The 21,407-nt window shown below is 39.6% G+C and overlaps 1 long non-coding RNA gene across 2 annotated transcripts in view; it reads left to right on the forward strand.

Moving 5' to 3' along the window:
- LOC108390851 (uncharacterized) overlaps window positions 1–21,407 on the forward strand; it is a 136,987-nt gene that overhangs the window by 22,474 nt on the left and 93,106 nt on the right. Inside the window, exon 4 of one of the 2 annotated variants that reach the window (XR_005062950.2) lies at window positions 598–1,986. The exons of the other annotated variant lie outside the window; for it this stretch is intronic. This is a non-coding gene — a long non-coding RNA (uncharacterized lncRNA). Of the gene's footprint in view, window positions 1–597; window positions 1,987–21,407 lie in introns of those variants that run through there. 2 annotated transcript variants of the gene reach the window in all.

Consider the following 21,407-nt stretch of genomic DNA (forward strand, 5'->3'; position numbering starts at 1 on the left):
TATGGTTAGACTAGAGTTATAAGTTTTTAAGAAAAGGCTTCAGAGACAAAGTGCCATTTTCATTGCACCATGTCAAGGGTACATGCTATCAAAATGATTTATCACTTGATGTTGACCTTGATTACCTGGAAGAAGTTTTGTTTGTCAGAATCTCCACTATAAATTTTTTTCTCTGCCTCTCTCTACTTTTTTTTTTTTAACTTCACACAGCCCACCTATAAATGATGATCAGTTATACACCTTTTCCTTGAGAAAAGATCTACATAAAATACTAGTAGTTCTGCATGGGAAATTTGATTCCTCTCCCATATTTATTTATTACTGAATTATATTACTTATATTATGGCCACATGTGTATTTATTTTATTCTTTGGATTATAGTCCAATATTACTTCATTGTTCAAATTGTTTGAGCTTGGCCAGTGGATACTTTGATGTACCCCTGCCAGCCTAGGTTTTTTCTTTTTGTGTTTTCTGAGAATTTCCTCACCTTTTGGTACTATTAGATGCCCCGGACTTCCAGGTTCATCTTGTATCATTTCTTGCATGAGTCTGACGTCAGGAATTCTCTGTAACAACTTTTTTTTTTTTTTGTAGTTAGAGAATGATATGAGAAACCAAGGTATCCTCCTACAAGAATTGCATTGTGTCCAGTCTCAGCTGATGGAGAAAAGATACGTGTGTGTTTATGCTAACCAGCTTATAAACATATATGTATAAATGTTTCTATATTTACCTGTCTGCATATATATTAAACTAAACATGAGTTCATACTGATATATCCAACTTCGATTCATTAACTTATGGGTCATTCCAACCTTTTGCTATTAGCTGTCTGGAAATTTCCACACCACTAGTGAGGAGCCTGGATTCCACATCTGCCATCCAGTTACTTAATTGTTCTATTTCAGTGAACGTGTATAGCAAAATCAGAATTGTTAGCCCTTTCCTCCATGAGAAACTACTTTATTAACTAGAATTAGAGGGCTTATGTGTAGTTCTCTTCACTTCAGATTTACATTTCCACTCAATCATAAAGTTACTTAGGTCAGCACCTTTTCCTTCCACTCCCTTCAGTGATTTTATTTCATACAATTAGAAGAGCAAATTCTTTTGTTACCATCTGCTTTCTATCTTGGAATCCCTTGACATCTTAAACGAGATAAATTTGGATGCTTCATATGTGACAGACAAACACTCGCAAGTAATTAAAGAAAGGACTGACTTTTCAACAAAAGATGTTGGCTATTGGATGACAATTCTCTACAGGTCACTCACGTTTTTCTGCATGTCTTTTGAGCAAAAACACTGACTGCCTTTAGTTTAAACTATTTTTTCAAGGATTTTTGTATAGCAAACAGACTTGAAAGTTAGAGATATTGTCTCCATCCAAATTCTACACCCCCAGTAAAAGGCAGAATTCTTTAATGTCCTATATATTAAACATAATGTTTTCTGATGCTACATCTAAGCATACTTGCCCATTGTTGCAAATGTAGGTTCTTTAAGCTCAGCGTTCCTCTCCTTTAATGCACCTCACTGCTTGTGTGGGTGTCACCTGGCCCTCTTCAAGTATTCTTTTGGAAAAGGAGACTTGGGAAACTTACTCACATGCTAATTTTCTGGCTACTGCTACTGTTGTGATTAGCAAACTATTTTGTCTCTGACACAGAAGTCACGTATTTTTCCAGAGTCATGAAACTATTGCACGCTAACTTGTTAGCTCACAAGTAAGGAAGAATTTCTAATTGTTCTTCATTCTTAGCCCTGTCCTTATTGCATAGCCATAGGGAAATAAACATGTAAGGAAAAAAATCAAGGATATGGCTAGAACAAAGCTCAAAAGGATTGTTATCTGTGGGAGAGGGAAGGAAGGAGGATTTGATGAGGGTTAGGTATTCAGTGGAGTTTCTGGTGTGTGGACAATATTCTGCTTCTTTACTTGGGTAGTAGTTAAGTGAATGTTGAATTTATAATTGTTTAAACTGTGAGCATGTGTTTTACCACTTTTCTCTATGTTCTCATAATAAAAATTGTTAAAATAATATATTACTCAGTGTGGGTAATAAATATTTAACCACTTAAGATTTTGCATTCTAGTAAATACTAGATAAATTTTAAAAGAAAACAACATCTACATATTTTATATTTATTATAATACTTAAGTGTAGAAAATGTAAATCAATAAGCCTAGAAGAAAATAAAACCCAATGCTAATAATATTTATCTCTGAATGGTATGAATATAGGCTGTTCTTTTACTTTTTGCCTTAGTTTAATTTTGCAACTTTTAAATCATTAACACATATGTAGAATGGAAATGTTTCCTTAAGTTAATGAAAATAATACAAAAATAATCTAAAAAATTTATCTATCACACGTACTACTAAACTATATGGACCACCTGTAAAAATATGCTGACAATATGTTAAAACAATCACCAATTAATGAGAGATTAAGATACTCGAAATCATACACAATTTTTTACACTAGTAGCATACGGCAAGATTCAAGAGCCACAGAGAGAATTCAGTTTAAAAGTCTGAATCAAACTAATCCCCCCACCCACCCCCACCCCCGTTCCAAAGGACTTGACTGGCTAAACGGGTTTACGAGGGATCCTATTTAAAGCAAAGTGTATTCCTACCACAAAATGCTCAAAGTAGTCATTAAAATGCTCTTTCACTTGCTTTAGTAATAATAATGATGGATTAACAAAATAATAATGGTTTTAATATGCAGCAAAATATCAATACACAACATATATTAACTTCCGGAGAAGCCCAATGCCAGCAATTCACATGCCTCATCACATTTAATTTCCAGCATAGCTCAGTGAAGACAAACGACTCCTAGTCCTATTTTACAAATATGGGACACTGAGATTAGAGAATTTTAAAGTAACTAGTCTCAGGTCATAGAGCAAGTATGTGAGGAGTCATGGCAGAAGCCTAGGCTGTCTGAACCTAGAGCCAGAATTTATCCAAATATGAAATGAAATATGAAAGCAGCCAGTAATACTGACATACTTTTAAAAATCACTTGAATGATGTCCAGAATCTTTGGACTCATATCCCTCTCTGCCTTATCCATTCTCAACCTCTGGGGCATCAATTCACTTTTTCATTTGTTAATTTTGGACAACAGAATAAAAATTGAAATTCTCCTTGGGAAACATTGCATGAAAATATATTGTAATAATAATGTCTCCCAATTTTTGACTGTTGATATATCATGCTTTCTCAAGTCAGACAAGCATAGTGAAGAATCTTTTGTCAACATTTAAAATTCTTGGTCAAGGTATAACAACTCACTGATATTCAACTTCCTCATCTGTAAAATTTTCATAATAAAATTCATAAGGTTGTTATGAATACTAAAATGGGATAACATATGAAAAATAAAGTTAGTTTCATAAATAGTGATTTTATTTTTCAGTTTGGTAGAGAGAAGTGACAGGGTAAAGAGAAAGTAAAGGGAATAAATCTTTACCTTTCTGGAGCTCCTCCATCCCTCTGAAGGGTCCCCACCAGTAAGATGGCAAACTTCCGGCTTCTCTTCGGGGGTCCTCAGTTCCCGCCGGCGCCACCTGAAGCCCAATCACCTCTCGCCCCCCTCCCAATCCCAGCACCTAGCCAACAGCCACCAGCCCCGTAGAAGTGACACCTCAATCAATTCATGCCCCCTCCTATATAACCCAGCACCTTTCCCTAATAAAGCAGAACTCTCCAGTGAATTGCTGCTGTGTGTCGCTCCTTTCCTTTCATTGGTGCCGAAACCCGGGAGACGGGACACCCCAACTGGGCCCCGTCTTCCCCCGACACCAGCAGCAGCTTGCCCTCGTCCTCTTTTTCCGGCGCTGGCTCATCACACTCACCACTCCTCTCTGGCCTTTAGGTAAGTTTTCCCCCTGGAGTGAGCCACTCTTCCCCGAGCTATCGCAGTGCCATTGACCGTGATCGTCCGGCAAGGCCCTGACGCTCGGGGATGAGGAGGGAACGCTCCCCACCTCAGGCCTTCACGGCTGAGGTGGACCCTCAGGCCCCTCCTCCAAAAGCCATAAATCCCCGCCTCAAGCCTTTACGGCGGACGCTCAGGCCCCTCCTCCAACACTCATAAACTCATTCACCATCCCTTCCATCAGTGCTGAAAGTTTTTAAGCAAAATTTCCCCGGGGTGGGCCACTCTTCCCCAAGCTATCGCAGTGCCATTGACCGTGATCATCCGGCAAGGCCCTGATGCTCGGGGATGAGAAGGGAACTCTCCCCGCCTCAGGCCTTCACGGCTGCGGCGGACCCTCAGGCCCCTCCCCAAACAGCCATAAATCCCCGCCTCAAGCCTTTACGGCTGCGGCGGATGCTCAGACCCCTCCTCCGACAGTCATAAATCCCCGCCTCAGGCCTTCACAGCTGCGGCCGACTCTCAGCACCCCCCTCCAACGGCTATAAACGAGGTGACTCCTTTGTGGATGAGAACGCTCCCTTTTCCCCCCCTCCTCCTTGTGCTCCGTCCGCCGAAAATGCCTAGCGGTAGGTACCTCGTGACTCCGGCACTCTGCCTTCTTAGGGAAGTCTGGGTGATGACCCACACTTCCCAAGAAATTCCGACTCGTATGCGAGTTTCCGCAGACCACCAAGGATCATTGGGGATGCCCTTTGTCTCCTTGTGGTCTGCTTCCAGTCCGAGGATCTCCGTTTGTCTTCCCCTGTTTGTCTCCTTCTCTGTCCTTTAGCCATGGGAGCCTCCTCATCCCTCCCTGAAAGTTCACCTCTTGAATGCCTGCTTAAGCATCTGGCTACCCTCTCCCTGATGCCTGATATAAAACCAAAACTTCTCTGTAAATATTGCTCCCAAGATTGGCCGACATACCCCCTAGACAATAAAAACCAATGGCCTGCAGGGGGAACTCTTGACCCTAACATCACTCGCGATCTTTTTAACCACTGCCAGCGCCTGAAAAAATGGAAGGAGATTCCCTATATCAAAGCTTTCCGCCTCCTCCTCTCCCCGCCCCCTCCCAAGTTCTCCTAGCCTGCAAGCCGCCGCCCCTGCAGAAGCCTCCCGTTCACTCCCTTCCCCTTCTTCTCCTACAACAGCCCTTCTCCCTTCCTCCCCAACCATCTCCTCCCCCATCTCACCTCCTCCACCTTCATTCCCTGCAGATTAAGCCTGAGCCTTTCAGTCCCCCTTTAACTAGGTCCCAGGGGCCTCCTCCGTCTTTGCCCTCATCACCTGTTTCTCCCCTGTTAGGGACCGCCTTTGTCTTCTCACATGTTTATAGAGAGAATGGGAAAGCACCTCCCCCCATGTCTGAACACAGCATGGGAAAGCACAAGCTAGAGAACAACCAGTGCAGTCCTTAGAAGTTATCTATCCACAAAAACATATCTTGCCAAGACTCCTCACTCTGAAAATAGGGAGACCTTGAAGATGTGTAGAAACACCGCCCCTGCTTCTAGCTATGCCCTTCCCCCACTTGCCAATGTGGCAGGAATAGAAAACAACGCATTCCATAAGCAATTAACTGGAGCCCTGCTGTAGCTCAGTAGAGCATGGGACTCTTAACCTCAGAGTCATTAGTTCAAGCCCAACTAAAGCAGCAGAGGCAAGCAGCTGGGCTGCTAGCTGGCAACATGTGGGTCCAATTCTATCTTTCTTTATTTTTTTGCCCCCCTTCTGCACGTCAGGACCTGCTCGACTAGGCACGGCTAGACCACGTCACTCCCCCACAGATTGAGCCAGAACCCTTCAGTCCCCCTCAGACTCAGTCCCGAGAGCCTCCCAAAATTATCGTCCCCCTCCGGGAGGTAGCAGGATCCAAAGGCATCGTGCACGTTCACGTCCCTTTCTCCTTAAGAGATTTAGCCTAACTAGAGAAACGCCTAAGTTCCTTTTCCACTGATCCCATGACATACATCAGGGAGTTTCAATAGACCCTCCAGTCTTACAGCCTCACACATCATGACATTTTCATGCTCCTGGCCAATACTCTCCTCCCTGAAGAGCGTAGATGAGTTTAGGACTTTGCCCAAATGCAGGCTACTGAAACCCACAGGACTGACCCCACCTATCCCCCTGGCCCCACTGCTGTCCCTGAACAAGACCCACACTGAAATTATAACACTGCCATGAGTCTTCGCTCTCGAGATATTTTTGCCTCCTGCTTAATAGCAGGTCTGAAAAAGGGCAGCTTGTAAAGTAGTCAATTTTCAAAAGCTCCAAGACATAATTCAAAAGAGAGATGAAATCCCCTCCGAGTTCTTAGACAGACTCACTCAAGCCCTATTACAGTATACCAGCCTGGACCCAGAAACACCTGAAGGAAGACATGTCCTTATGACATACTTCCTAGCTCAAGGCTACCCCGACATTAAAGCTAAACTCAAAAAGTTAGAACAGGGCCCCGCTACCCCACAGACTGAGATCCTAACAGTGGCCTTTAAAGTCTTCCATAAGCGGGAGGAGGAGAAAGAATGCCGTAAACAAAAGGCTGATCAGGCCAATTTCCAGATGTTGGCCCAGCTGATAAAACCACAACCTGGGCGCCCCTCTACAAACAAGCCCCCCCAAGAGCTTGTTTCAAGTGCAGAAAAGAGGGACATTGGTCAAGGGCATGCCCCTCCCCCAGATCTCCTACCACCCCATGCCCCAGATGCCACAAAAAGGGCCACTGGGGGTCTGATTGCCCAACCACCTGAAGGGGAGGCTGGACGAACAACCCCCATCCTAAGCCCGCCGTAGTGGGGCTGGCAGAAGAAGATTGATGGGGCCCAGGGGCTTCTCGCCCGACCATTTCCATCACCAAACAGGAGCCCAGGGTTACTTTAACAGTAAACCGTCACCCCCATCTCCTTCCTCCTAGATACAGGAGCCACCTTCTCAGTCTTGTGAGAATACCGGGGCCCTACCACGCCAGCCATTACTCCTATAGTCAGAGTAGGAGGTAAACAGATTTTCCCATTAAACCCCCCACCCACCCTTTTATGCACAATCCAAGACAATCCCATACCTTTCTCCCACTCCTTCCTGGTTATGCCCCAGTGTCCCATCCCTTTACTAGGACGAGACATCCTTTCCCTCCTCCACATTTCCATAACTATATCCACTCCCACAGCCCCCAGTACTCCCTTTCTGATGGCCCTCATAGCCGACGACCCCCCTCTACCCAATGAAAGCTCCGGTTCTGCCCTCATACACCCTGTAAATCCCAAAGTTTGGGACATTACAAGCCCCTCCGTGGCCCTATGTCCCCCTGCCTCTATCAAATTATGTGACCCCTCTCAGTATATCTGTCAGGCCCAATACCCCCTAACCACTTCAGCCCTCATAGGCCTCCAACCCATCATTCAAGCAGACCCACTCACTTCCCATTTAATAGCCCCATATTAGCTGTTAAAAAAACCAACGGATCTTTCCGCCTTGTCCAAGACCTTCACCTCATCAACATAGCCATTGTCCCTATCCATCCCTTAGTTCCAAATTCATACAGCCTCCGCATCCCACTTCTCAGTCCTAGATCTCAAAGACATACCCCCATATTAGCTGTTAAAAAAACCAACGGATCTTGCCGCCTTGTCCAAGACCTTCGCCTCATCAATATAGCCATTGTCCCTATCCATCCCTTAGTTCCAAATCCATACAGCCTCCGCATCCCACTTCTCAGTCCTAGATCTCAAAGACATACCCCCATATTAGCTGTTAAAAAAACCAACGGATCTTTCCGCCTTGTCCAAGACCTTCGCCTCATCAACATAGCCATTGTCCCTATCCATCCCTTAGTTCCAAATCCATACAGCCTCAGCATCCCACTTCTCAGTCCTAGATCTCAAAGACATACTCCCATATTAGCTGTTAAAAAAACCAACGGATCTTGCCACCTTGTCCAAGACCTTCACCTCATCAACATAGCCATTGTCCCTATCCATTCCCTTAGTTCCAAATCCATACAGCCTCAGCATCCCACTTCTCAGTCCTAGATCTCAAAGACCCATTTTTCTATCCCTCTAGACCCCTGCTCCCAAGATTTTTTCATCTTCACCTGGACGGACCCATACACAAGACATTCTAAACAACTCACTTAGTCAGTTTTGCCACAAAGCTTCCGAGATAGTCCCCATATTTTTAGACAGGTCCTAGCTCAGAACCTCAAACAGTTTCATCATGATCACTCCAAGTCCACCTTATAATACATAGACAATCTTCTACTCTGCAGTCTCTCGTGGGAACAGTCTCAACTTGACACTGCCTCCCTACTTAACCTTCTAGCTTCCAGAAGTTACCGAGTATCCCCCATCAAAGCTCAAATCTCTTCCCCTCCTATCACTTACCTCAGATTCCTTCTATCTCAACAAAGAAAGTCCATTACCTTAGACAGAAAATGGCTCCTCTCTGACCTGCCCATTCCCAAAACCAAGACAAAAATCCTTTCCTTTCTAGGCCCTTTCTAAGCCTAGCTAGATATTTTAGAACGTAGATCCCTAACTTCTCCCTGCACCCTGTTGGCAAGACCCCTATACAACCTCAGCAAGAGCCCCCCTAAAAAACCATTATCCTCCTCACCCCGACACTCCTTCATTAAGCTCCGTCAAGCCCTTGTAGAAGCCCCAGCTCTCCATCTTCCTGATTTGTCGAAGCCCTTCTCATTTTACATTCATGAGAGGTCCAGTCAAGCTCTAGGAGTCCTAGGCCAATATGCTTTGCCCCAGTAGCTTATATCTCCAAGCAATTAGACCCCACAGTTCAGGGATGGGCCCCCTGCCTATGAGCATTAGCTGCTAGACAGCTCTTGCAGAAAGAAGCTCATAAACTGACATTCAGAGTGCCCCTTACCATTCTGTCCCCACATCACCTAAAAGATCTCTTAACCTACAAAAGTTTACAGACTCTCCCTCCCTCCAGACTCCTGACCTTACTGTGCTCTTTCCTCCAAAATCCCGTTCACCCCCTCTGCCATCCATACCCGAATCATGACTTTTTCCTCCTTTACTGCTCTCTCGCTTTTTTTCCTCATTTCTATTGTCTTCCCCACCACCCCAGCCTCCTTTGTATGGCGATTCAAAGTCAGACAGACTTACACACAGCATCAAACAAAAGTTACTGCCCTCATTGCCACACCAGACTGCCCTCTGAAAAGCTGCTCTGAGCCTTTATACCTCCACTTTCCTCCCTCCACTGAAGTGTTCACTAGCAGCTACCCTTATTCTCCCTACCTCTGCTTCCTCTATGACCAAAAACAAGCCTATTGCAGGCGATGGCCAGATACCTACAGGAGATGTCCCTACTAATCTTGCACCATTCACTACATAGGTAACTTCCAGTACCCACATTATTACTCCTCCAACCGTTTCATGAAATATCCCAACGGCTCATTCTCCTTATCAATCCCAGATCCCTGGGACTCTCGATGGGCTGCCAGAGTCACAGCCTCAGTTTACTACGGGGGGTCCTCGACCCCCCACAGTACCCTTCATATCTCTCGAAAGTATGTTCCCTCTCATTCCCAGATCTCTCAAGTTGCATCAGATAGCAGACATTCCGAAAAAGTCATTATCCAAACTCTTGACAGCGCCTCTTCATCTTCTTATCCCCACCCCTCTTCCCATTTCTCCTACTCTTCATTACAGCTCATTCAGGACACCACCATCTTTCTCAACCACACCCTTAACACAGACAATTGTTTCTTGTGCGCATCACTACAGCACCCACTGCTGGCCGCCGTGCCCCTTAATATTTCCAACTACTCCTTCCATGCAGAAAGACAACCCCTCTGCCCCCTGGCAGACATACCCCTATGGGAACCAGAATACGCAAATAATCTCACCATCCACCACTGTGTAGGCCCAACTCCACCCCCCTCCAGCGCACTTCACTGCCTCTCTATCTACACCCCTACCTCTGGCTCTAAGACTTTTACGCAACCGGGACACTTCTTTTGGTGTAATGGCAGTCTTTTCAACTCAGTGCCTCTCAACTCCGATACACCCTGCATTCTCGTCACCCTAATCCCACAGTTAACACTTTACAGCATGGCAGAATTCCTTGAGCTCCAACCTCCCTTGCCCTCGCGCACAAAAAAAGCTGCTTTCCTTCCCATCATGGTCAGTAGCTCTTTGATCACCTCAGCCATTGGGGCAGGATTTTCAGGAGAAGCCTTGGGTCACTCTCTATAGGCAGTTAGAAATCTCAACGCTAAACTTGAGGGAGCCCTGACATCCACTGCCAATTCTCTAGCCTCTCTCCAAAGACAGGTCACTTCGCTAGCTAAAGTCACCCTTCAAAACCCGCGGGCCCTAGATCTGCTTACAGCCGAGAAGGGCGGCACCTGCGTCTTCCTCTGGGAAGAGTGCTGCTATTACATCAACGAATTTGGCATTGTAGAAACTGACATTACCAAACTCACCGACCTTGCCTCCAGTCTCCACTCTGCTTCCAATTCCAACCCATTCTCTTCAATACTAACAAACCCCCTCCTCACCTGGCTCTGGCCCATTGCAGTCCCCATAATAATCATTCTTCTCTCCTGTCTCTTCTTACCCTGTATAATAAAGTTCATCAAATCCCAAGTAGGAAAAATCTCTAATCAAGCTTTCAACCAGCTTTTACTCAGGAACTACCAGCTTCTGGCCACAGAAGATCCCTCACCCTCACGTGACCTCCTCACCACACGCTGAGATGGACCCCTCTCTCCACTGGAAACTGTTCCTAGAAACAATAGCCGCAGACGCCTGGCTCCTGACACCCATATCCTCTTGGCCAACCTATGGTTACAGGGAACCTTCATTGATTTCCAAACCTGAAGAAGTCCACATCTACTCGTCCTTACTGCGGGGCGTCCTATCAACCCTTTCCTCCCAATCCTCAAGCCCTCACTCCCTTCTCCGCCCCTGTTCAGCAGGAAGCAGCCAGAGAGAAAGCAACGTGCACAAACCCATAGAGGAGAAAGGGGGGAATGAAGGGTCCCCACCAGTAAGATGGCAAACTTCCGGCTTCTCTTCGGGGTCCTCAGTTCCCGCCGGCGCCACCTGAAGCCCAATCACCTCTCGCCCCCCTCCCAATCCCAGCACCTAGCCAACAGCCACCAGCCCCGTAGAAGTGACACCTCAATCAATTCATGCCCCCTCCTATATAACCCAGCACATTTCCCTAATAAAGCAGAACTCTCCGGTGAATTGCTGCTGTGTGTCACTCATTTCCTTTCACCCTCCATATATTTTCTAGCCACAACACTAATGAATTTACCTCTTATTCACCATTATGTAAAACTATTGTTTCTGAGATTGAATTGATTTATTTGAAAATCATAAAGTGAAATTGTGATTTGTCAATTACTGTACCCTGATGTGTTTGTGTGTTTTCCCACACCACCAAGTAATCCTGACACCAGCTGGGTGTCTTATAATTTAACTTAATTTTGACATTATATGGGACACCATCCATCTGTCCCACAGGTTAAGGGCTCATTCGCACAAAACTGCCCCTCCTTTTCAGATGCTCGCCTCAAGTCTAGGTTATCATCTGTGCTTCTGACCCACATTCTGTGGACTGGCAGTTCCCACGACCTCCTCCTCGGGTTGGTTTAATTAGCTAGAATGGCTTATAGCACTCAGAAAAACAAAACAAAACAAAACATTTAACCTACTGGATTACTGGTTTGTTGTAAAAGGATGTAACTTCGGAACAGTTTAATGGAAGAAGTACAGAGGGCAAAATATGTATTAAAGGACATGTAGCTTCCATCTCTCAGGTGTGCCGTTCTCCCATGAACCCAGAAGCTCTCAAACTCATTCCTTTTGGGTTTTTATAGAGGCTTCATTACATAGGCATCATTGAGTAAATCATCGGAAATTGTTGACTGATTCTACCTTCAGCCCTTTCTCCCCTTTGTAAAAACCTGGAGGGTGAGACTGAAATTCCAGTACTCAAGCCTTGCTGTTGGTTCCCCTGGCAACCACCCCCCACCCTTAGGTGCATTTCAAAAGTCACCTCAATAACAAATACTCAATTGTGGTAAAAACAAAAGGCTAGTCATGAAGATCAAGACACCTTTACAGCTCTTACCACTTAGGAAATTCCAAGAGTTTTAAGAGTTCTGTGCCATAAATGGGGAAAAAGACCAAATACAAATTTCTTATAATAAAGTACATCATCATATATACATACCCATACACACATGTAGATTATGTGTATGCATTTCTAATCACTTATGTAAACTCTCTGAGATCATTATAGAGGAAAATTTTAGCTCAAAATGTTAAGTTTAGGTGACTGAAAACATGTTCCAAAAATAAGAAAATATCTGTAATACTAAACAATGACAAATGTCTGTCAGGCATTGGATCCAGAGAATAAAGAGGAATGGCGGAGCAGCCCCCAGACCTAATGAGGGGAGAACAGGATCCTCACATTCACTGTAGGTTTATAAACCTGGAATGGAGAATCTAGTTGCCTGGCTATTATATTATATCAAAATAAACCCAATGAGACCTAAAAAACTGTAATCAGTTAACTCCCAAGTGGAGCAGTCTTGGGGCTATAATCACCCTAAATTCTCCAAATAATTCACTTACTTAAAATTGGTTGAATATCTACCTTTGAAGCCTATGAGATTGCTTATATAATAATATACAGGATACGATACATTCTATCAAAGAAACAATGAAATATTATATACTTTCTGAGCCATGTTATGTCTTTCTTCTAGTTATTTCTATGTGAATTATGGAGGCATTTGTGGAGTATATATGTGTGTGAGTATGTGTATGTGTGTGCTGTTTCTGTTTGTGTAAGATATGGACAGTGGTGGTGCATAGAAGGGAAATAAAGAAATTTGTGAAGCTTTTAACTTTTGTTTTCAGATCATCCTTAAGTAATATTAGGGCAACCCTATCTTTACAAATAAAGTGATTCAGATTCTTAATATGTTTTTGAAATTCAAATCCAACAAAGTAATAAATACAGTAACAACTATTATAATTTTATATTAATTGTATGATTGTCATAATGCTTATAATTCAAAAATTAAACATTTTTAAACATTCATTTTAGTAACAGCTCACAAACCTTAAACATGCTGAGTTATGTTTACTAACAGGCAAATAAACTGCTGCTGAAACCATAGGTTATGGTAATCATCTCTATCATGGTTTATTCCACAGGAAACACCACAGGAGGTAGGCTTATAAGTGCTGATGTGAAGCATAAAATACTGATAAGCAAATGACTAAATGACTTACATTTAAACCATTTTGCAGAATGTTTTGAATTTTTCACTAGAAAGTAAGGACTGAGTGAAAACAAATGATGCAAACAAAAGTTATATCATAAGACATTTTGGAATATAAATATTGCTGACTTTGTTTATGCACCATTGCTCAGATGGTAAATAGAAACCTATAGCTCTTGGCTATATTTTACTTTTTTGAAAATTAAAAACACCTGAAGGTAAAGTATTTTGAGTAAATAACCATGCATGCAAGATTATAAAATGGAAAATATGGCAACAGAGATTATAGTGGAGTGAGGAAAATCCAGAAAAGAAAGAAAAATGTCACACAGAAGACTGTACTTTCCTGATAAATTGAAAGTATTTCAACTTACAAAATTAGAAAGTTGACTGTAAGCATGGTGATTAATACACAGCTTGTATGAAGTGTTTGTGAAACATCTGAAACTAGCATTTAGCTGTTCGTTTCCAGTAGCAGTTTTTTAATACCAGGTTCTATCTTACAGTCAGTGGTGGGAGGGATGCAGAAATTCAAAGATGTAAAAGAAGGGGGTTCATGATTAAGGGTGAGAAATTATCTGCGCCACAATAATCTCAGAAATAGTTTTCTTGCCCAAAGTTGGCAAGTTATATACAAATGAGAGGGTGGAAAATCATACACTTAATAATATTGCTAACTGTTAGGAATTGCTACCTGTTAAGAGTCTGATACTTAATTTCACTTGCTAATTTACAAAGTGTATTGTCATGATTTCATGAATGCTAGGTGAAGACATGAGGCTCCTGAGTCAGAGACATAAAAGAGTTTCCTGCTCATAGCATTAGTAGTAGCCAGAGTATCAATATTTTTTTGTACCTACTGTCCAAGCCTGAATTCCCACAAGAAAACAACAGGACCAGATATGACTGCATATTTGAATTTTGTTTCATCCCAGCTAAAGAATCCTAAGCTAAAGGGAACCCAATCGTTATAATGAGCTTCCAGCAAACCCTGCTAACACTTTGTGTCAAAGGGAAATGTTATCTTTATCTTATGGACAGTAAATAAAGTTTCCCTTTTATTAGGAAGGAGACAATATATTCCAATGCTATTCCTCTACAAACATCCTTGAAAAGATAGTCTGGAAGAAAAATATCAATGCCTTTGCTCACAAAACATGCAGAAACATGAGAACTCTCTGGAGAATTATCTTGTAATACTAACATTTCACTATGTGTCTAGAACTATTGCAAATATTTTGTTTCCATTAGCCAATTTTATCCTCAGGACAATTTTATGAGGTAGCTTTAATCATTTTAATTTTAGTGAAGAGAAAAATGAGACACAGAGAAGTAATTATAACTGATATGTGGCAGTGTGGCTCAAAGCCATACTGTTAGTTGTTGTTATCTTGCCATGGGAGTGTTCTTGCAAGAAGCTTTAGGTAAATTTGTGTGTGTGTGTGTGTGTGTGTGTGTGTGTGTGTGTGTATTGCAAAACATCACTGGAGTGTCACTTCTTTCACAATTTTGCTGTGACTAATGTGTACAACAAAAAAAATCAGGGTATCTATGGACTCTAAAAATAATTGGCCAGTTATAAATGCAACATTGAAAATAATGAGAATTAGGATTGAAACACAGGAAAATAGGCATCTTTAATGAACAATACATAACTAGGAAGGAGAAAAAATAGATGAAGACCAATTAGGTCCCTCTGTTTGTCAATTCCTACTAAAGAAAGTGTAGGAGTTATTACAGAAAGACAATGTGTTAAGTGGTATATACAGTGTGTATGGCAGTGTATTTGTTATGATTTTGCTTACACTTATATTGAAATTAAATGTTTAGTCAATTGCACCTTAATATTCAAAGAATGGCTTCAATATTCTCACCAGTCCTTTCAATTATTTAACAAAGATTTAGTTACTAATAGTGCTAGTCAGTGTTCTAGGTGCTGAGGTGTACCTAGATAAAGTTGTGGGTTAGATAAAGTTTTTGTAATTATCGAGCATACATTAGTGGGGAAGACAAAAATTAAACAGATAACCAGATGTGGAATATATTTTCAAATAACTAAAGCCCTATGAAGAAAAACCCAGAGTAATGGAAAAGACAATGAATAACTGATATTTTAAATAGGGTATTCATACAAAACCTTTATGGGAAAAGGCCTTTTGGTAGTAATTTGGATGAAATGTCTTTCTGAAGTACTTAACTAATAAAGTGGTTTAGGTAATGTGAGGAAGAAGTGCCTATATAGGTGAATCATACAATCACTTCCATAACATTGTGTTGGTGGGTCATTTTTTTAAGAAACAATGACAAGAATGCAAAGTAATCAGTGCGAAAGCTAACAATTAATATATGAGGTTATGGTTTAACTAGAAATAATCACAAATTTTCCAGGTAGCTTGGCTCTTTTGATTAATTCATCTTTGGTTGTCTGTTTTCTTTTCCCAAGCCACAGATCCTACTCATGTATCTCCCGAGTTGCCTCGTCATTTATACACAAAATCAACTTCCTTTTGTACATGTCAGAAATGAACGTCTCCTTATCTGTAATGTAGTTTGGATTCTCTGGGACATCCTGCATCACACCTGCCATATAATCTTCAGGAAAATGTTTAGCTGTTATTAAATGCTCTTGAATACTAAAAATGGAGACTGGACATACATCTCTTGATATGTATATAGTCCAGCAGCCTTTGAGAGGGAACTTGAATTAACTTTCAGTTAGGTTTCCAAAATAATTAAGATGACAGTAGAAAGGCATCTGGTGTCCTGGAAGAATACTGTAGTAATTTTGAAAGAGTAGGCCAGATTAATTAAGAGGACCTATAAATAAGAGAACCAAATATGTATGGTGCTGACCTGATCATCTGTTGGATGCAGCGACTGTAGAAAAATGTCATGATGTATTTTTTAAATAACACTAATCATTCACTAACACAGTTATAGATTTGTTAATGTATTGTTCATTTTGCCCTTAGGGCAAAAACTTAATTTTGTTCATTACTACATTTCAAGTATGTAGCAAAAAATGGGACGAAGTAGACATGCAATAACTATTTGCTGAATAAATTATATAATTTGTCTACTTTCAATATTCAAAATTTTAAATCATTTTTAAACATAATATCCTAATTTTTCTCTACCTTTTTTATGCTGATACGTTAAAAAGTGCAAAAGAAAAGAAATGGAGGAAGGAAGGAAAGAAATATAACACAAAATAAAGGGAATAGCTCAGCAACAGAGACACAGCTTTAAAAAAATAAGAAAAATAAGTAAAATCAAAATGAAATGGAATAACTGCTGGTACAATTTTGAAATTGAAAAATATGTCACACAATGGCATTATGAAATAATAATGGAGAAAAAAGAGTGGGTATATAAGCTGCAATTTATTTTATTTTTTTCAAATACTGATTGGTAGAATCACCTACTTTTTTTAAATCTATTAAGCTGGGTTCCTGTCAGATTCTGAAAAGCCAGGCACCATTACTTTAATGCATTAGATATAAAGGAGAATGGTTATTATAGGAATGACTTTGGAACTAAACAAAGTTGGTTTGAATTCCAACCCTGACACTTTCTATCTGTAGATCTTGGACAAGAAACTCACTTATCCTCTGTAAGCCTCAGATTTCATAGTATTAAAATAAGGATAGCAAGAGCTAACTCAGAGTATTGCTGTGAATACTAAATGTGATAAATCATATAATGCTTAGCTAATTACTACCTAGTTAGTGATCAATAACTGGCATTTATTATTGTTCCAGGGAATGTTCTACATAAATGCATAATGAAAATTGATTCTAGTTTTAGTAAAACGGTTTTCTTCACTGGTGTTAATGGCCACAGAAGACCTCTGGGGGTCTATGGAAACAGTAGATTTGGGAATATTAACATGTAGGGACCTCTGTCACCTCTGCCTGGTCTTATTAACTAATTGTGTATTAGCATAAAATCCTGAGTTAAGTCTAAAGGTTGTCAAATATAGGTACAAAGGAAAGAAATTAACATGCTCTGTGTACTTACTATATATTAGGCACCATTCAAGCTATATGACAAGTACTATCTTACTTAATTTATTTCTCATACTGACCCACTTGCCCTGTTTTTCAGAGAAAAAAAATATAACCCACAGTGATAAATTGACTTGCCCAAGATCATGCATATAGTTCACGCAAGATTTAGGATTGGAAACTGGGGTCATAAAGCTCAAAAATGCATTCACTTTTACCCCTGACATGTTGACTTCCATGCCTTGTGTTTACTGTGTTCTGTTCTAATTCTGAAACATCTGTCTCAATGATGAGAAATCAAGTGGAAATGATTGTTCAAAGCCCAGAAAGCTGCAAAATACATTTGGTGAAATGCAGATGTGGTCCAAATGCCCAAAGTATTTGTTTTTTACTCAAGAAATGTGTTTATTTTTAATATCTTATTTTAACAGCATGTATTTATTTTCACAAGTAAAGCCTTGCCTTATTTCCTATATGAGGAACACCAGAGATTCACTTTATTCTGCAAGGCTAAGGAGTCTGTCTACCAGACATTGCTTAGTGGACTGGGTATAATGCAATACCCCAAAGCCAGAGAATTATCCATGCAAGATTTTAAAAATGGCTTAAGGACTCAAAACAATGGCCTCTCATTACCCACCATTTTAAAATGATACACATTTCATGACTGATTGTGCATAACCAAAACAATCTGAAGCAGCTTAAGGATATAATGAATTTCTTATTTTTATATTGGAGTATCTCACAGAATCCTAGCACAGAAATGAAGCTATACCTCAGTCAGAGGAACTAAATTAGCATATGGAAGAGACTCAGAAGTGGAATTTCTTTCATCTCTGCTATTGACATGTTGTGAAGTAGCTTTCTGTGTTTCTCTGTTCACTCTGAAATATGGCTGTATAATGTACATAGTGTAAATGTTACTTTCTGAAATATAAAAAGTCTGTAGCTACTCCCTTGTTGTCTTTAATACTAATTCCAAATTACTGGGAAAGGGAATCTGAATAGTCCAATTTAGATCAAGAATTTAGTCATAATACAATCTATGGTAGCCATGGATTATATATGGTAGCCATATACAATGCATATATGGCTTAATGTTGTGTAAAGACAAATACTGTCATGGAAAGGGAGATACTTCTTTGGAAAGCAGCTATCTAACTTCTCTACAACACATGTGCATGTCAGATATTGTACATATAATGTCAGATTACTCACCACCCATTCACGGACTCAGATTTAAATAATCATGAAAAAAACCTGTTCCAGATGCTAAATTCTGCTCCCTGTCCTAGCCATATTTTTCAGTGTGTGTGTCTATGTATGCATGTTAATGGTATGGAAATAGTTTTGCCTCATTTTGCAAAAGTAGGGTATGTTGCTTTAAACAGCAGCTGGATTATTTTATCTTTGTAAACAGAAAGTCAGTTTACTGAGGTAAAGATAATTTGGGCTAGACAACGGAAAGGAGAAGCAAAGAGTACGTCCAGGAAGATATATTGTGTGTAATCACTTGAGCTTTCCTGGCAGATGGGGGCTCAGTAAACAATAATGCTTTAATAACATTTTCACCCTTTAAAATTCCATGCTGGTTCTATCTTGCCTTTGCCTTTGCTATGGTCAGCACACATCTGCCTTTGTAATGTGAAGTCAGAGGTGCCAGCAGTAGTGAAAAGATGCCTGTGGTGTAGATGCCTCTGTTAAGAACCAGTGACATCTACACTCTTCATATGCTTGCTGACAGGTTATGATGATGATCTCCACGTTTTGCTGACACTGGTTTTACTTGATTGTTCTTTTCTGATATATCAGTTCTCATTAGAGTGCTTGTTTATGGATGCAAATGTTACTGTTAAAGAGAATGCTGAAATGTATTTTTTTGGGGGAAATAAAGTCCTAGTAAATGCTGGGTATTTTTAAGTTGATAAGTTTTTATTTTCCTATGTAATGATTTTGTGAATCCTAAAATCTAGATACTGTTACCAAAATAGAAATATTTTTCATATTAAAAACCAAGTCATGCTTTTTAGCCTTATGCCTATCATTATAGCAAAATTAATTTTATGGGGGGAATACTCTTAATTTGTTCAAGCAATTAATTTTAGTCACCCACAGATTCCTATTCATACTATTTAAATATATATATATATACTTAATATAAATACATAGTTTATAGCTTTTCAAAACACAATTTAGATTTCTTGTGTATTTTTTTAGCTCTAAAGAACTATATGTACACAAATATATTCAGCAAATATTATAATAAGTATTTATATAATTTATAGTAGGAATTCAGAACAATATAATGGTTAGAGTCTAGGCTTCCACTCTCAGTTCTGTTTCTTCCTATAAGATGTTTAAATTTATTTTCATGCATTTTTCCAACTATAAAATGGCAAGTTGACTTTTGTAAGAACTTAAAGTGTTTAGCACAGTTAACAAAAGTTGAGACCCTGTATATTTTCTATTATTAATAGCATTAAAACAAGCATAGTGATACAAAATTAAAGATAGCATTGACTAATAACTAGTGCTAAATTAATAATACTTCCAATAATAAACTAAACAAGAAGATGGTGGATTTGATAAATAGGGTGATATTATTTCTTTTATAAGTATATATTAGAAGTAAATACATTCATTTCTAAGTATATCTCATTGTCGACTTTCCATCTCCCAAGTTAAACATTTTTTACTGATGCAATGAATTTGACTAGAATTTAAAATAAGACCATTTATATTTTATTAATAGCAAAGCTTTCGGTTTGAATAAACAAGCAAACAACAAAAAATCACCTCTAGAACACAGTACATTTATTCTAAATACTTTAATGAAATTAATGTACAATGAGAACACAAGAAATAAATTTAGTCTTATGTAAACCTAGAGATTTCTGAAAAGAAAAAGTTAATATTTTAACCCATAGATAAGAAAATACTATTTTTAAATTGGTTTTTACAGTTGGAAGAGATTTAAGAGTCAACTAAAAATATCCTATTTATAAAACAGTTGAATCAAGAAAGTAAAAAGAAGAAAGAATGCCATATTCTAGAGGAAGGGTGGAAATGAAATCTGGTTCTCTTTATTTCCTGAAAGGGGTGTAAGTAATGACATGAACTGGAAATAACTAGGATCTTAATGAAATGAAGACAAGTTATTTACTTGATAAAGAGTTCAAAATAATGGTCATAAAGGTATTCACTGTGGTCAAGATAACAGTGTATGAACAAAGTGAATTTGTTACTTTTCTGTATATTCCATCTCAATTGTAGAAAAGTAACAAACAGAAATCACAGAGTTGAAGAATACAAAAACTGAACTGAAAAACTCAATAGAGGGGTTCAAACAGACTAGATGAAGTGGATGAGAGGATTAGAAAACTTGAAGACAGGTTAGTGGCTTTCATGCAATGAGAGGAGCAAAAAAGAAAAAAAGAATGAGAAAGAGTGAAGATAGCTTAAGGGAAAATAATAACATTCCTAAATGGGGAAATTGATAATGATGAATAATAGTATGCAGATGAATACCCCATTTCCAATAATGGAAAGGTCATCCAGAAAGAAAATGAGTATGGAAACATTAGACTTAAATTATATTAGACCAGATGGACATAAGAGATATTTACGGAACATTCCATTCATCAGCAGCAGTATACACATTCTTCTCAAGTGCACATGGAATATTCTCCAGAATAGAACATTTATATCAAGGACACAAAAAATAAGTATGAGTATTAAAATCATATTGGTTATCTTTTCTAGTCATAACGGTATGAAACGAAATCAATTACAAGAAGAAAACTGGAAAGTTCACAAATACATAGAGATTAAACAACATGCTATTTAATTGGGTAAAAGAAAAAATCAAGACAGTAAAAAACAAAATCTTGAAACAAATGAAAATGGAAATACCATAGCAGACCTCATGGGATACATAAAAAGCAGTTCTCAGAGGGCCATTCATAGCAAAATGCCAATATGAAAAAAAAAAGAAAGCTCTTTAATAAGCAACCTAATTTGACACTTCAAATAACTGGAAAAGAGGAACAAACTAAGTCCAAATTTAGTAGTAGGGAGGAAATATCAAAGATCAGAGCTGTTTTTTTGAAAAGATAAACAAAATTGACAAATAGTTAAATTCATGAAGAAAAGGAAGGACCTGCATAAAATCAAAAATGA

Source organism: Manis javanica, chromosome 4 (genome assembly GCF_040802235.1).
Source record: "Manis javanica isolate MJ-LG chromosome 4, MJ_LKY, whole genome shotgun sequence".
NCBI lineage: Eukaryota > Metazoa > Chordata > Mammalia > Pholidota > Manidae > Manis > Manis javanica.